The sequence below is a fragment of the Lipophrys pholis genome, assembly GCF_963383615.2.
Source record: "Lipophrys pholis genome assembly, chromosome: 11".
Lineage (NCBI taxonomy): Eukaryota > Metazoa > Chordata > Actinopteri > Blenniiformes > Blenniidae > Lipophrys > Lipophrys pholis.
This window is the reverse complement of record NC_137631.1, coordinates 65,107-83,203: the sequence shown is the minus strand read 5'-3', so window position 1 is coordinate 83,203 and position 18,097 is coordinate 65,107. Positions and strand designations below refer to the sequence as shown.

The 18,097-nt window shown below is 43.7% G+C and overlaps 1 protein-coding gene across 1 annotated transcript in view; it reads right to left on the bottom strand.

Annotated features, from left to right (window-relative positions):
* The window catches only part of smpd3 (sphingomyelin phosphodiesterase 3), a gene marked incomplete at its 3' end in the record, with an annotated part of 61,801 nt that extends 45,205 nt beyond the window's left edge, over positions 1–16,596 (bottom strand). Inside the window, exon 1 of the mRNA XM_080474743.1 lies at positions 16,543–16,596. The remainder of the gene's footprint in view (positions 1–16,542) is intronic.
* Positions 16,597–18,097: the final 1,501 nt, after the last annotated feature.

Sequence of the window (18,097 nt, the reverse complement as noted above, 5' to 3'; positions counted from 1 at the left end):
CCATCAATTATTCAAATTGCTGCATACGCTTTGAAGACGGATCAATCAACGCTTGATAGAGTCTCTCTTAAACCTGAATAATTGATTTGGATAAGTATGATGAGACACTTTGCCTAGGGCATCCATAAAACGATTTTTTGTGTGTGTGTGTTATTTTATCGGAGCTGTTACAGCTTCGGTTTGTGCAGCTTTCAGAAAGCTGTGTCATGAGAGGAGAACTGGAGAGCTCATTAACAGGGGAGTCGATTGTTAAAATGTTAACTGACGCTGTTAAAGATGTGTCCTGCAGCTCGCAGTCACTTTTCTTATGGGATGTTGGTTAAACTTCTGACAGATTGATGACTGACGGAGTACAGCTCAGCTCTGAGTCAAGAAGGAGCTCTGAGTTGGGTATTTTCTGCACAGTTGTGTTTTACCCTGTGTGTACACCCTCTAGTGGCTCTTTTCCACTAGCTCCTCCTCAGCCCTATCTGACTCGACTTGCCTCGTCTCTACTTGGTCGTTTTCTATTAAAATATAACACCACCATGGCATGGGCGGTGTCATCTGAGCTTTTCCCTGTCGTGTACAACTAATCACCCTGATATGATACGGAGCAAACATCCATTGGTTATCAGCACAATTAATAAATTAGATAGTATATATTTTCAGATGTTAATTAATCATCTTACAAAATGTGGATTGTGACAATCGTGTGTCACTGTCCGGTGTTTTGGTTTAACTGGTGCCCATCTTACCTGGTGACTTCTGCCACCAGCCGTTAGCAGCAGCTGATGTTAAAATAAGACAAATGCTATAATATTTTAAAATATGGTGAAATGGCGTTTGCCAGGAGAGCTACGGACTTCGGCCGGGCTTTTAACATCTGCTGTAAAAAAAATCGACGCTTCAGGAAGTCGGTCACCAGTTAACAGGGAAACCGGTTAACCCGAAACACCGGTGGTGTCTGTGGGTCAGAGACCTCTGGTCGCCACCAGACAAAGAAACGCCTGCACCTTGTTGTTGCTTCACAGGGTTGATTTCTGAGTGTCTCTCTGTGAGCGTTGTTGTTGTGATTGGGTTTAAAAAATGGCGAGGTGAATGAGACGCCTTCCTGTTTCATCTGTGTTGTGATTGGCCAGCCAATCAGTGGCCTGTCATCTGCCAATGTCACATTGTCAACTCGTCTCAGCTCGTTTGGAACCTCGGCTGAGCAGGAACCACCAAAGTACTTGGTAGAGGGACTAACACGTAGTGGAAAAGCTTCAAAGGCGAGGTGAGTCAAGTTGAGTAGGATTGAGTAGGTACTAGTGGAAAAGTTCCATAAAAACTGTCGACAGGATACACAATAGATCTGAAACAAAACTACGGGTCAATTTTCCAGAGTTATGTTCCAGAATGTGTCTTAAATTAACCCGACAACGTTTTCAAGTGAAAACGGAAAACTTTTGTTGTGTTTTGGGGCTTGTTGACACAACAACGGCTCTCTGAGTTACTGAAAATGCAACTTTTTGAAAATACCTGTAAAAGGTGGAACTTTTAGAAAAACTGTCTCTGTGCAAACGGGGGGAAACAGAGGTTTTCTGAAATTGTGTTACTGCACATTGTGAGGGTTAGGGTTAGGGTTAGGGTTAGGGTTAGGGTTAGGGTTAGGGTTAGGGTTAGGGTTAGGGTTAGGGTTAGGGTTAGGGTTAGGGTTAGGGTTAGGGTTAGGGTCCTGTGATCATGACTGGCGCACTGAGCAAACCCATTTTGAGAGGCACTGCTTTTAAACTGTCAGCCGTCTGGCAGTGTTGAGGGAACACGGGGAGAAACGGAGCATCGGAGCTCTGCTTGTTAATGCTTGTTAAGAAAAGTGAATCCTCCTGCAGCATATTGGCGTCCGGCTGTGGTTCCTCTGTGCCAGGCTTCTCACAGACCTCTCTTTCATCCAGCCACTGCAGCTCTACCATTCCTCTACAGGTAGAGCAACCTTTTCTTTTCCGTGATCACAAGTTAACGAGGACGTTCATTTCCACACTGACCATAACACTTCCTGATTCAACTTTCAATCCGCCTTTCCACTACAGCGCCCCCTCTGGAGCAGTTTGGGAAGCACGACAGGAGACTGACTGACCCAAATCAATCCCTGGTGCTTAAATATTCCGGCTCTGGTAGAAACTTTATGGTTTGTGTCAATGAACTTTGAGTTGCTCCTGAATTATTGCTATAGAGTTTTCTTCTCCAGTTGGGAGTAAATTTTCTTTATGATGAACTGAACTGCATTATTTCACCATTTTTCTTTTTATTGGGACGATTTAAGTTTAAAAGAAAACAAATATAACATTTTCTTTTGAAATCAGTGTTCTGTGTTTGCTTGTTTAAGACATTTCACATTAGTAGGGTGTACATTTAATTTTGTATTATCTTGTGTATGTTTAATGTGGGGGATGCAATGTGATGGGTTGTGTAAACTATATTAACTTATCAACCTACTGACTAAAAAAATCTTACATGTGAGGAGAGAGACCTGGCTGGCACCCCAAACAAAAACCTTACCCCACCAAACGGTCGGAGCAATGCTCACCTTGGTTGTCTTAAATATTTCTACTGCACATGCTCAGTAGCTGGACAAAAAGAACAATGTTTCCTCCAGAGTGTCAGGACCCCCAGTCCATATTCTGCTGGAACCTCAGACCAGATGAAGCCTGTTACCCGGATATCGATATCAATGGTGTAAGTGTATGAAAGTTTCCAACCATTAAGACATGTTTCATCTGTTCCAGCATCCTCACTGTTTAATGGATTTAATTTCCAGTCCATACATGAGAACAAATCTACGACCTGATGCGGGTCATAATGTGTTCTGGTGGTGATGACTTTCGTTCAATGCTTCAGATGAACTTATGAGTTTATGTCACAGGTAAAGATTTCCGGCCAGGTGCTGTGACATTAGTTTGCAAAGTTACTGTCGCTCATGTTTTTAATCATTTCTGTCAGCGAGCCGGAGGAGACGTTGACTTGTGTTCATTTCTACTTTTCGCTGTTCCCATGACCTGATTCATCCTTGACTGTTTTGCCAAGTGAGCAATTTAGTTTGGGATGTGAAAGCTCTTCAGTTTTGGCTCGAATGTCTGCACAGTCACGTGATGCCAGAGTGCACGAGAATAGCTCGGTATGGGAACTGATGCACAGGAACTGGGAGCAGAAACAAAAGAATGAAATACGATTTAACAGAGAGCAGTGACACTTTATCTTTGCTTTGCATTGCAAAGTTTCTCTGCAGTAACAATTATGTGCTTCCTACAATCATCAAAGTAAACACGTAAGTTTCTTCAGCCTCTGCAGAAGTCTAATAATAAGATGAGAACATTTTGTCTGTAGCATTCATTTGGACAGGCTCACCAGTTGGAAAAAGTCTGGAAAATGTAGGTGATATGACTCGTAATGGTGTTCTCATTACACCCAATGACTGAGTTAAGGAGGAGAGCCTTATTCTAAAAGACGGTCCTGATTTGTACCAACCACAGTGGTCACATCAGTACCTTGAGTGTACACAGGCACACTTTGAATTCACCACACAGGAGGATGAGAACAGAAGGAACATGAAGAGGAAGCTGGAAATCAGGTTAACATGCAGCATAGGAGCGTCGACCCACCGGCCTGCATGTCAGCTTTAACCTCAGCACCTCACTAATTACTGCTGCCTGCCATCCTGTCTGACACACACACACACACACACACACACACACACACACACACACACACACACACACACACACACACACACACACACACACACACACACACACACACACACACACACACACACACACACACACACACACACACACACACTCTGAGGTCAAAACATGGCCTGGAGTCAACACAGGTAATGAGAGAGCAAGCTGCCTCGCATGTGCTCATTTGTTTGAGTTTCATCCTCCCTGTTCTTTCTTAAACCATATGGTTCAGCTAAACCAACCACATCTGACACACACACACACACACACACACACACACACACACACACACACACACACACACACACACACACACACACACACACACACACACACACACACACACACACACACACACACACACACACACACACACACACACACACACACACACACACACACACACGGTTCCACCCAGGCTACCTCATCCCAACCTCACCAAGAGAGAAACGATGACCTTTGAACAAACAAAAAAGAAAAAAAACAAGCTGAAAAATAAAGGGCTAAATATGTGAATTTAAATCAAAACTATATATACAGACACACACACAAACAGAATAAAAGTTCTGATTGAAAAACAAGCTCAAAGTGTCAAAAAAGTGAGCTACGAGTCAAAAGAAATTGCTGAAAGACGATGAAATGTAACCATAAATCAACAAGCTGTGAATTACAAACCAACACTGGTTTGTTTGAGTCTCCTTGTTATCAGTGTGTGGCTGATTCTCCCTGTGAGCTCTGTGGTTCACTGACATGAACCACATCTAACACACACACACACACACACACACACACACACACACACACACACACACACACACACACACACACACACACACACACACACACACACAACACACACTAATGGCACCTGTGATTTCATCGGCTAACAGCCCACAGTCACTGACAACGACACGCTTCCAAATATAAACCTGCAGATTAAGTCAACCGGACCCAAATCTCCTCTGCGCGCCCTCTCAGCAGAGGTAACCAGCGGTGGAAACCTAATCCCTCCATGTTCACACAGTCTGCTAGCTCTGACCTGCCAGCGTCAGTCGTGGGGATGGGGATGTTGGTGGGGGTGGGTGTTAGGGTGTGTGTGTGTGTGTGTGTGTGTGTGTGTGTGTGTGTGTGTGTGTGTGTGTGTGTGTGTGTGTGTGTGTGTGTGTGTGTGTGTGTGTGAGCGTGCGTGTGTGCGTGCGTGTGCGTGTGCGTGTGCGTGTGCGTGTGCGTGTGCGTGTGTGTGTGTGTGCGTGTGCGTGTGCGTGTGCGTGTGCGTGTGTGTGTGTGCGTGTGTGTGCGTGTGTGCAAACAAGCCGCCACCGTGGCACAGCCGTCCATGAGCGCACACTCCAGTTAAATGAGGATAATCTACAGTAAATATCGTCTGGCCAATCTCATTGGGATGGATTACAAAGAGGAATCGTTCCCTTTTCCAAGCCACCCCCCCACCCCACCCTTAAAAACCCAATTTGAGTATGTTTAGGAGATCTGTAATCTTCAGGCATTTTCAGGCACTGAGGGGTCACTCAGTAAAGCTGTGAGCTTCAGATTAGCAGTACATGTTTATGGTCCATTATTTACTGGTGAATCAGAGCAGCTGCACGGACAAAATGATGCAAATTCTATAGGAAAGTAACTGAAGCAGTTGGTTTTGTTTTAGTCTGTTAACAGGGTCGTTCCAAAAGCATCTCCTCCTCTAACATCCAGATCATAGAGCATCTTCCTCCTCAAACATCCAGATTATAGAGCATCTTCCTCCTCTAACATCCAGATTTGAGAGCATCTTCCTCCTCCAACATCAGATTATAGAGCATCTCCCCCTCTAGCCTACAGATTATAGAGCACCGCCCCCTCGAACATCCAGATTATAGAGCATCTTCCTCCTCTAACATCCTTATTATGGAGCATCTTCCTCCTCTAGTTTACAGATTATAGAGCATTACAAGTAACTATTTAGTTTTGAATTTCTGGCAACAAACAAAGTAATTATTTCAGCTGTTAAAGTAAAAAGTACAGTACAGCCCAAAATCAAATCACTGCATTTCCAATGAAACTTCTAATAAACCTTGTTATTGCCTCCATCAGTAAAAAGGTTCAAAGAGACAAAAAGACATCAAACAATTTTCTTACAGACGTTGAACTTCACATTTCATGATATTGAAACAGATTATGTCCAATCAGCCACATCGATCCTTCCTATATTTTAATCCCCGCTCAGGCTTTTTATCAGTAGATGTTGGAGATCCTTCATCAGCAGTGAATTAATCTGCCTGCTGTTGCTTCACAGCTCTGCTCTAAAAAAAAAGAAAAGAAGTGGCTGAAAGTGTCTGGACAGCATCCAGACAGGGCAATCAGTCAGATGTGAGCACTGTCAGGTTTGTGGATTTAAGGCCAGAAACCTCAGCATGAATGAAACACTAGAGCAGGTTAGCCTGGGTGATATATCAGCAGGGCGGCACCTCTACTCTCCTCTCTGCTCCTCGACGAGATCTCAGATTAGTAGCAACAGGCCGAGAAGAGACGCAGGATATGATTTATAGAATCCTCTTCATGTGTTACAGAGCATGGATGAGGTTAATGTGTATCTGTGAAGTCATGGACCAGCAGCAGACACACCACCTTGGCTGGATCGTCTGCTTTTTCGCTCATCAGAGCATCTGAATGTAGCTTCTGCTGATGCCCTTATCACCTGGGATCTAAATGTGATGTGATGCTGACCTTTCGATTAAAAAAACAACAACTGAAAACTGTGGAGCCGTGGGGGGGGGGGCAGAGATGCATTGAGGACGAGTTCCTGTGCGTACTGCTGCAGCTGCCACCCACCATCGCTCTGCACGTCTTCCATCTTGAGCAGGTTTATTTTGTGAAACGGGAGGACGGGATGAGAGAGCTACAAACCGGCCAGGACCCAGGAGGGATGATTCAGGTGGGATCTCCGCCAGCAGCCTGAGTCAGTGGAGGCATCGTCTTTACGTGGCGAAACATGGAGAGGCCGCTCTGGCAGCACGCGGGGCGGAGGAGATGAACTATTTTTGGGCCACTTGAATAAAACTGATCTGACTTGACGACCTGGATGCGGCACCATGAAGCTTCCATCACCAAAACCAACCAGAGAGAGCAATGCTCTGCTTTCTACCCCAAGAAAACCCTCAGTGCGGAGCGGCGCTCATCTCCAAAGTCAAGGCATCGTGTTCAGCCATCGTGTTAAGCCATCGTGTTAAGCCATCGTGTTAAGGCATCGTGTTAAGGCATAATTTTAAGCCATCGTGTTTAACCATCGTGTTAAGCCATCGTGTTAAGCCATCGTGTTAAGGCATCGTGTTAAGGCATAATTTTTAGCCATCGTGTTAAGCCATCGTGTTTAGCCATCGTGTTAAGCCATCGTGTTAAGCCATCGTGTTAAGCCATCGTGTTAAGGCATAATTTTAAGGCATCGTGTTTAGCCATCGTGTTAAGCCATCGTGTTAAGGCATCGTGTTTAGCCATCGTGTTAAGGCATCGTGTTTAGCCATCGTGTTTAGCCATCGTGTTAAGCCATCGTGTTAAGGCATCGTGTTAAGGCATCGTGTTAAGGCATCGTGTTAAGCCATCGTGTTAAGGCATAATTTTAAGGCATCGTGTTTAGCCATCGTGTTAAGGCATCGTGTTAAGGCATTATTTTAAGCCATCTTGTTAAGGCATCGTGTTTAGCCATCGTGTTAAGCCATCATGTTAAGGCATCGTGTTAAGGCATTATTTTAAGCCATCGTGTTAAGCCATCGTGTTAAGCCATCGTGTTAAGCCATCATTTTAAGGCATCGTGTTAAGGCATTATTTTAAGCCATCGTTTTAAGCCATCGTGTTAAGCCATCGTGTTAAGGCATAATTTTTAGCCATCGTGTTTAGCCATCGTGTTTAGCCATCGTGTTAAGCCATCGTGTTTAGCCATCGTGTTAAGCCATCGTGTTAAGGCATAATTTTAAGGCATCGTGTTTAGCCATCGTGTTAAGCCATCGTGTTAAGGCATCGTGTTTAGCCATCGTGTTAAGCCATCGTGTTAAGGCATCGTGTTAAGGCATAATTTTAAGGCATCGTGTTTAGCCATCGTGTTAAGCCATCGTGTTAAGGCATCGTGTTTAGCCATCGTGTTTAGCCATCGTGTTAAGCCATCGTGTTAAGGCATCGTGTTAAGGCATCGTGTTTAGCCATCGTGTTTAGCCATCGTGTTAAGCCATCGTGTTAAGGCATCGTGTTAAGGCATAATTTTAAGCCATCGTGTTAAGGCATCGTGTTAAGGCATCGTGTTAAGGCATCGTGTTAAGGCACAAGTTTTAGCCATCGTGTTAAGCCATCGTGTTAAGCCATCGTGTTAAGGCATCGTGTTAAGGCATAATTTTAAGCCATCGTGTTTAGCCATCGCGTTAAGCCATCGTGTTTAGCCATCGTGTTAAGCCATCGTGTTTAGCCATCGTGTTAAGCCATCGTGTTAAGCCATCGTGTTTAGCCATCGTGTTAAGCCATCGTTTTCAGGCATCGTGTACATGACGATGTTTTCAAGTGAAAATAGAAAACTTTCATTGCATCTTGGACAACGAAGCTCGGAGCAAATGGAAATGCAACTTTTAGAAAATGCTCCAACTCTGCAAATGGACGAAAACGACTTTTTGAAAATGCTGCTACTGTACTTGAACACAGCCGTAGTAAATCGTTCTTCTGCACATGCTCAGTAGATGGACAATGAGATAGTGTCATGACTCCCAGTCCATATTCTCCTGGGACTTGGTACTTTTAGTTTGACGGTCACCGTAAAAACAATCCAACTTGGTACTTTTAGTTTGACGGTCACCGTAAAAACAATCCAACTTGGTACTTTTAGTTTGACGGTCACCGTAAAAACAATCCAACTTGGTACTTTTAGTTTGACGGTCACCGTAAAAACAATCCAACTTGGTACTTTTAGTTTGACGGTCACCGTAAAAACAATCCAACTTGGTACTTTTAGTTTTCAGTGTTTCTGTGGTTTCCATGGGACCTCAAATTGTTCAGAACGTCTCCAAAACATTTCCATTTCTGTAAACAGCATGTTGGGAACTGATAAGAAAACTTTCTTTTATTGTCGCTCTGCAGAGCTGCTGTCTCTCCTCCTCCTGACCAAGCCAACAGTTAGCTTTAGCATTAGCATTATTTGAAGCTCTTTTCCTGATTATTGTGCACAATATGCTGCTCAGTGGATTTCCCATATACTGCTATTTCATAGCTTAGACAATCCCTGTTAACATAGACCATACACAAGTAATCTGATAAAATTTTAATCGGATAAAAATTGCATCATGTAAATGCTTAAATCCGATCAGATTACCTTCAACAGATTGAAGTTAAAGTGGGACTGGAGGAAGTCTGTTATGAGCTGGTCAGAGCCCATGTAAATCGGAGTGTGTCTCACAGGCGGAGCAAACAGAGTCTTCAACACTTCCTGCTAAGGCTCAATGTGGGATCAAGGCTAACATCAGAGTGCAAAGCATCATGGGATGGCGTGGTGTCTAACACCTTTCAGTTCAGGAGCCCAGTTCCATCACGAGTGGGCTGGACTGTTTTAATAGTGCCATAATAACCTTTAGATTTAAACTTTAAGGTTTATATTTGCTGTAGCGCAGAGTATATGTCATGAAAATGTCAGTATTTTTACAAAACCAAACAATTACTACAGAAAATTACTACAACCTCAACATAAAGCGAAATACAGTGAAATGTCCCAAAAACTTCTCCTGTAGCTGTTGCATTATGGGTATTTTTACAAACTAACCCTGACAGCGTGGCTTTGAGTAGCTCGTGTTTCAGTGTTGTGTTGTATTCATTCCTTCTAAGAAAATAGGATAACCTTTTTTAAAACAAATCACTGATTTCTTTGTAACTTGATGGTTTGGCAGGACTGGAGACTCTTGCAGGCTGGCTTTGGCCCATGGGCCTTATGTTTGCCACCCCTGGTATATATGGAAGTTAATGTCAAACCTTTTCACACCTAAAGCCTTAAAAGTAAAACCAGCAAACATTGCATACACGAGTAACAATTCATGCTTGCTGTTGCCGATCTGGCAGGAAAACCCAGCTGGGCCTCTGAACGTGAATACGACTTGGTTCATTGGATGAACGGCCGCTACCACACAAGCTGAATTACCTTTTTCTCTCCACAGCAGCCAAAATGCAGCAAAACATGCCATTTCTTATTTCTTAACCACCCACCACCCAGATGGAGACGACACAGCCAGAGCCAATAGTGTGAGTGGAGATTTGAATGTTATCTTGATTAAAGCACTGAACTACATCTAAATGAATCAAACGAGAGAGAGAGGAGAGAGAGAGAGAGAGAGAGAGAGAGAGAGAGAGAGAGAGAGAGAGAGAGAGAGAGAGAGAGAGAGAGAGAGAGAGACAGAGAGAGAGAGAGAGAGAGAATGACAACAGCTACACTGCTTTTTGTTCAGGACTAGAGTGGATGACTGGGTCAGACTTTTTATCTTCTGCCATTTGGGGAACTTGGAAATCTAAAGCCTGACGAGGACGAGGCTGTGGGCTGCATTCATCTTGTTCCGTCTCTGGTCAACGCAATAAGAGAGAGGCTGCAGAGTTTAGCAGATATCCCACTGAGCTGAAGGAGATGGACAGATGGAGGAGGAGGAGGAGGAGGAGGAGGAGGAGGAGGAGGAGGAGGAGGAGGAGGAGGAGATGTAAAAGACACTATCATGAAGGCAGGGTAGAAAAAAAGGAGTCTGGGCAGAAATGAAAGAGAAAACAGGAGGAGGCTGGTTTAGAGGCCGGAGGAGAGATGGGTGGATGAAGTGGATGTTAATACACAGCCTGGTCTCTAATCAGCTCTACAAGGTCTCATTACGGCTGTAATCATATAGTCCATCTACATACATATATATAGGTGCCTGTCAAACAAGGCCCATGTGGTCACACTCGCCATCCTTCATATGAGCCCAAAGGCTATTTTTTGACATTTCAAACTGAAAATACATGAATTTCGGGGAAGAACCCCCAAACTTAAAGCATTAAAGATGTTTAAAACAACTTGTTTCACAGGATTCATTTCTGCAGCCGAACTCATCATTTTGTACAGCTGAAAATGTTGGATGGGCAACATTCAGGTAAACACTGCAGAAGCAACAGCAAACATACCTGAGTCCCGCTGGTCCTGCCAAGACTTACAAACAGCTGAATAGAGGTTCCAGACTGCCGGCTATTTCAAGAAAATAAGAATAAAAAAAATCACCAGAAAAAAACTGCAATTTCATTCATTACAAATCAAAAGCAAAACTAACAACCAGGATTTGTAAAGAGTGTCAGTTTACACCAGTTGTAGATAAATCCTCATTCTTTATCGAGCGCAAGAAAAATGATCATAGAAAGCAGGAAAGTGGTTTGGAGTTCCTCAGGCATCAATCCTGGGTCCTCTATCTAAGTCTGCTTGTGTAATGCAGACCATGAAATAATATACGTGGCTGTACGGCTAATTGGAATGTTATCATTTCCACAGCTTTTTGTTCTGCATAAGTCTAATAACTTCAGACTTTCTTTTTTTTGTTACATTGATTTATTGAATTCATTTATGAAGGAGAAAGTCCCCCCCAAAAAACTCCTGTCAAAGATAAAACGAGATTTGGAGTTCTTCAGGGATCAATTTTAGATCCTCTTTAAAAAAAAAAAAGTAATGTCACTTCTGTGCAGGTAATTGAAAACATGGTGACACTTCCAATTAATCAGTGAACTGCAGCATGAGCCCAACAGGAGAACTGTGATTTAAAGTTTACACTTTTCTCAAACAATATTGTTCAAATCTCAAGATATTTGTTTCAGCAGCACAATTGAACAGTTTGTTGTATTTGAGATTGAAAAAGCAGCTTGGTTAGTGTGAAAAAGAAAATTTCCAGTAGTTCCATTAAAAGAAAGTATAAATGTGGATTTATGCATCTTTATTTAAAAACCTCCCCCGGACCAAATGGACCCTGCTTTTAAAAGACATTAAAAGGATTGGCTTGCAGTGCTGCAGCACAGAGCAGCTGTGGCTTTATGTGGGCCGTCCTGACAAAAGACTGAGGATCAGTGTGACCATCCCATGAAATAAGCTAATCCTGCTGACGTTCAGCGAGCGGACCTCGTCCACCATCCAGGAGGACCGTGTGTGGCAGGAGGTGGGGAAAATGTCCTCTGAGAGCCAGAAACAGGAAAAGACAGCAGATATTGTCCTGCTCTGCTCACCTGAAGGTGCCAGTCCATGCAAATGGTGCGTTAAGCGCTGTCACCTGCTTTCAGACACTCACAAATTCATGCTTGTGGTGAAAATCAAAGAGAAAATGACAGTTTTCTCTCTTGTCTATATTTTACAAGTTTGTAAAGTCTCTCCTTCTGGTTTGATTGAGAAGTTTATAAGATTGTACAGAGCTTTGGTCTTTACAACTTTGGCCAATAGCGAGATACCTTCAGCCTACGTTCAGTATCAGGTGTCACTCCACCTCTGAGCAGCGTTACAGTCGAGGAAGATCAGAGTCTTTACCGCTTTAACGTGTATAACTGATGGCTCTTCACCTCGTCTTAGTTTTTCTAAACCTGCTTGCAGTTTTACTGTGGAGATCTTTCCGTCTTATCGCAGTGTTACAAGAACTACTGACGTTTCTCCACATCCGAGCAGATAAAGTTTACACTGGATATCTGGTGACAGAAGCCTCGTCTGGAGGCTCCACTGCCATCCTGTGTCCAACCCCACCTCCACCTCCATCCCTATGTCCAAGCCTAGCTCCAAACACACATCCACCCTTTCCTGCCTTCTCCAGTCAACCACCGGCTGGGCATCAGGAGGTGGAGGAGGAGAATGAGGAGGAGGAGGAGGGTGATCTGACCTTCTCCTCCTCGTCACCTTTGTCCCCTCTGAACCTCAGAAAGGCCAGAGGTGGCGGGGGTCCGAGCCAAACACTACAAACAAGCTTGAGTTGGCAGAAACCGAAGCAGCCTTGTGTGTCGAGCCTCCAGACTCATCCTGAGGTGTTACATCATCGACACTCTCGGCTCTTCCACCGAGTCTCAGGAAGACGTTGGGTCATTAATCTGCCAAATTACACGTGCAAAACTCACACTCAGACAAGAATTCAGAGGAGAAATCTCTGACTGACTAATGTGAAAACATCCAACAGAAGGTGCAGATCTGAGCGAGGCGGAGCGAGAGAGTCGGCCGAGGCTCCAGATTCTGAGGAAATGCTCGGACATATTGAGGAGACTTCTGCCGAGCTGTTTGATGGTCAGAAGCCAAAAGCTCCACAGAAACAAGAGCAAACATGGTGACTCCTCTAATAACAGCAGATTACTGGGTAAACGTGGTGCTGCTCTTCCTCTCCCAGCCTGTGAGTGAACACACCTGCTTAACTTCCTGGATTACTTCCTGTTCCATGCATTTTTGATTCAGATTCTACAGAACTTACTCTAACGGCGTCTGTGAAGGCTGAACGGGCTGCAGACACAACAAATCCTCCAATCTGAGCAGGATATCGCCGAAACAAAACATTCAAAAAAATTGTGTGTCTGGACCTCTAAAATGATACTTCTGCATGGAGAAGAAAGGAGGAAATGGTGAGAAAAGAAAGGAGGAACGAGGATGAGGGCAGGAAACAGGACAAAAAGAAAAATATGGAGGAGAAAAGGGAAGAAGGCAGATAAAGAGTTGGAAAAGAGGATGGGTGAGTGAGCAAAAGGTAAAAGGGAAGAATAGAGATAATGGAAAAGTAGAAAAATTTAGAAAATGAATGGAACAAGAGGGAACTATGAGGGGAGAAGAAGAAGAAAGGAGGAAAGAAAATAAGACGGATGAAAATGAGGGGATATTTAGAAAGGCAATAGGAAAAAGAAGAGAGATTTGGAATGAGAAATAGAAAAGTGAAGGAAACAAGGAGAGAAGGAAAATAATGAAAGGAAAGAGAGAAGAAAAAGAAATAGAGAAAAGAGGAATGAGGAATGAGAAGAAATGAGAGAAAAAATAGGAGTGAGGATGGAAGGAAAGTGGAGGAGGACAGGATAGGATGGGTGAAGGAAAGGATGATAGAAAGAAAAAAAAGAGGAAAGGATGAGAGGAGAAAACACAGGGAGAGGATGAGGAGATATGGGAGGTAAAGAAGGGGTGAAGGGGAATAAGAAGTGGAGTATGAGGGGGAACAGGGAAGAGTAGAAGTATGGAGAGAATAAAGGGAAGGCAAGATGAGAAAAGAAGGACACAGTAAAAAGGGGCAGAAAGAGGAAGATGAGAGGATGAAACTTGAAGGGAAGGAAAATATGTAGAAGAAGAAAAAGAGAGCGAGTAGGAGGTTATAGAAAGAAAGAGCCAGAAAAGGAAAGTTAGAAAGAAGGAAAACTTGGATAGGAGGACGCAAAAGAAGAAAAGGATAGAGAAAAAAGAAGAGTGATACGAAAAGAGAGGAGGGGAAAATATGGAGGGAAAAAAGAGTGAAGAAGGAAGAAAAGGACATAAGAGTAGAAGAAAGAGAAAAGAAAATTAGATGAATGTGAGAATAGAGGGCAGCAGAGAGAAAACCAGAAAAGAAGTGAGGATTTTTAAAAAAGAGAGAGAAAGAGAGAATAGGTTAAAGGAGGAGAGAAAGAAGGAGGATGGAAAAGAGGAGAAGAGGCCACACATTGAGAAACACTTCAACAGATCCCCTGTAATTTCTCTTCCCTGCTATAAGGAGCGCACACACACACACACACACACACACACACACACACACACACACACACACACACACACACACACACACACACACACACACACACACACACACACACACACACACACACACACACACACACACAGACTTTTCGGGTTTTAAGCAGGAGGAGTCAGAGAAGTCACCACAGGGAGAACTGGCTTGTGGCGGCCGAACGTTCATAGCGACGTCGGCTCTTCCTGTCATTGTGAAGCAGAATTCACCAGCGTTGGATTGTTCACCTCTAATAGTGAACGTGTGGTGAGACCGTCATGAGAGGGTTAGTTTTACCTCCTGATGATGTGTTGTTGCAATAGTAATCCGGAAAAAATGCTGTATTCAGCTATATGTGAGTCTGGAACCTCAGAGATGTGTGTGTGTGTGTGTGTGTGTGTCGGTGTGTGTGTGTGTGTGTGTGTGTGTGTGTGTGTGTGTGTGTGTGTGTGTGTGTGTGTGTGTGTGTGTGTGTGTGTGTGTGTGTGTGCTAGAAATAAGAGAGATAACATGGGGTTTGTGTAACAGACAGACGATTCCCAGATAGACGACCTATTATAATAAGCAAATTATTTGTAACATTTCAGTGATCTAGGATGAATAGTATTTCTACACACACAGACACAGTTTAAAAACGCGGTGGCGGAAGTAAAAAAAAAAAATAGCAAAGTCCCGATGTCGAACTAAAAACACTTAGACGACTTATTATATTCTGTGAATAATTTATGTGATATTGTGTATCTTGATTAACGGACTGAATTATGAATTGCATTTCCAAATAAATGCGACATAATACAGAGTGACTTACAGTATGTGTTTCTTTTCATCTTCATGACGCATTTTGTGACACATATTTTGACTGATGCAACAAATACATTTCTAGGAAATACTACATATAAATATCCTGAAGTCAAAATTAGCAAATAATATTGGCATAATGTGTAAAATCCGAATCCAGAATTAGATCAAAATAAACTCAACTTATTTAATAACTCCCTCATTCTTCCATATCTGAGTTATAATGTGGAAAAATGGGGAAATAATAAGTTGATTATAATTATACAAGTGAACTAATGAAGGGTGAACGACAACTCGTCCACGGATGAGATTTCAGAATTGTTTGGAGAAATCCTGTACAATGTAGTTTTACATATTATTTCTAATTGATATTTTATATATGTTTCATATATCTAGTATATGCCCATATATATATAGTATAGTATCATATAGCTTTGTTTCTCACGAAGACTGGTCTTCTTTGCACACATGACGCCCCCCTCCAACCCGAAACTGCGCATTCACGTTCCACCTCGCTAATGACTGTAACGATGGAAAGACATGATTAAAATATAAGTGATACAGAGATACTTTGAAATCCAATCCTTCAAATCAATAATACTGAAAAAGCATGTATTGTCGCTACTATATGAGCCCTTCAGCTCGTCAACAAGTGGAAGACGGCCTTCCAACAGTTTAACGAGCACCTGAACGCATCACTCAAAGCTCATTTTAACATTAAGGCTTATTTGTTTTCAGAAATACAGCAGCCAATGTTTACCATTCATCCTCGGTCACTGAAATGTTACAAATGATTCTTTTTTCTTTTCTTTTTAACTTCCCCACCATGATTTTAAACTAAGTTGTCTGAATGAGAATCGACTATCTGGGAATCGTCTATCTGAGATGATCGTCTGAGAGAGAAAGAAGGAGAGAGAGAGAGAGAAAGAGAGTATTTCTATCCACTCTGATCCCGGGCAGTCATGCAAAGACAACATTCGTGTATTCGTGTCTACCCATTGGTTCATGCAAATGTGAGTCAAATGTTTCACTCAGGGCAGAATACAGCAGAAGATCGAGGCGCGGCTGAAACAACACGCACGCACAAAAGCACGCACGCACGCACGCACGCACGCACGCACGCACGCCCACATACACACACACACACACACACACACACACACACACACACACACACACACACACACACACACACACACACACACACACACACACACACACACACACACACACACACACACATTGATAAAGCGGGTTATTAAACGTGGAGCTGCGTCTTCTCGGCTTCTTCAGCGGAAGCAGATCCGACACACGAGGCCACTTACTTGCTGGTGATCTCCCTCACATGGGCTCCTTCTTCTCGCTTCCTGTAGACAAACCGGCCGGGGAAATCCAGCTTCCAACGACCCGCGGACGGCAAGAGAGAAGAGCTGAGAGACGAAGCGAGCGGGCCGGCTAAAGGAGTGAGCTCCGAGCGGGCAGGGAAAAGCCGGGAGCCGACCGGAGGAGTGAGCTCCGAGCGGGCAGAGAGAAGAGCCGAGAGCTGGAGCGAGCGAGCCGGAGGCGGCCAGAGGAGTGAGCGCCGAGCAGGTTCAGCACCACACCGTCTGGACAGCTCCCGCTGACGTCACTGCCTGGAGACCACGCCCCGTACACTCACATATAGAGACCGCCCCGACGGGGCGAAGCGACCCACTGCATATAAAAATAAGACATCATCAAAAATATCACAATCAAGTTCAGACTTTTAAATGTTTCCATCCATCCATCCATTTACTCCTGCTTTTCCATTTCCGGGTCGCGGGGGTGGCAGTCTGAGCACTGTCACCCAGATCACATTGCACTGATTAAGAACCTTTCCTGGAGGGAGGGGGGGGGTTGACTTTGCTTGTTTACACAAAACATTTTATTTAATTGTTCTAGAATAACATAGTAATTTGTATAACTATTGTCCAATACGTCCTAAATCTATTAATTCAATTTAATTCAACTTTATTTATATAGCACCAAATACAGCACAGTCATTTCTAGGAGCTTTTAACAGAGGAAACAGAAAAACCGAACAAATACGGATGAGCAGCAGATTTATTTACGACTGTGGAAAGAAAAACTCCTCTAACAGGAAAAACCTTTGTAGAAACCAGGGGGGGGGGGGGGGGGGGGGGGGGTAGAGGAGAGGAAGGGATAGAATAGACAGAGGGATAGATTGAAAGGGATAGAGGAGAGGAAGGGATAGAATAGACAGAGAGATAGATTGGAGGGGATAGAGGAGAGGAAGGGATAGAATAGACAGATAGATTGGAGGATAGAGGAGAGGAGGGATAGAATAGACAGGGGGATAGATTGAAAGGGATAGAGGAGAGGAAGGGATAGAATAGACAGATAGATTGGAGGATAGAGGAGAGGAGGGATAGAATAGACAGGGGGATAGATTGAGAGGGATAGAGGAGAGGAAGGGATAGCATAGACAGAGAGATAGATTGAAAGGGATAGAGGAGAGGAAGGGATAGAATAGACAGATAGATTGGAGGATAGAGGAGAGGAGGGATAGAATAGACAGGGGGATAGATTGAGAGGGATAGAGGAGAGGAAGGGATAGCATAGACAGAGAGATAGATTGAAAGGGATAGAGGAGAGGAAGGGATAGAATAGACAGATAGATTGGAGGATAGAGGAGAGGAGGGATAGAATAGACAGGGGGATAGATTGAGAGGGATACAAACCTTGGAAACACACCCTGGTTCGGGTAGGGGAGGTAGAGAGAGGTAGAGAGAGGTAGAGAGAGAGGTAGAGAGAGGTAGAGAGAGAGGTAGAGAGAGGTAGAGAGAGGTAGAGAGAGGATGAGAGAGGTAGAGAGAGGTAGAGAGAGGATGAGAGAGG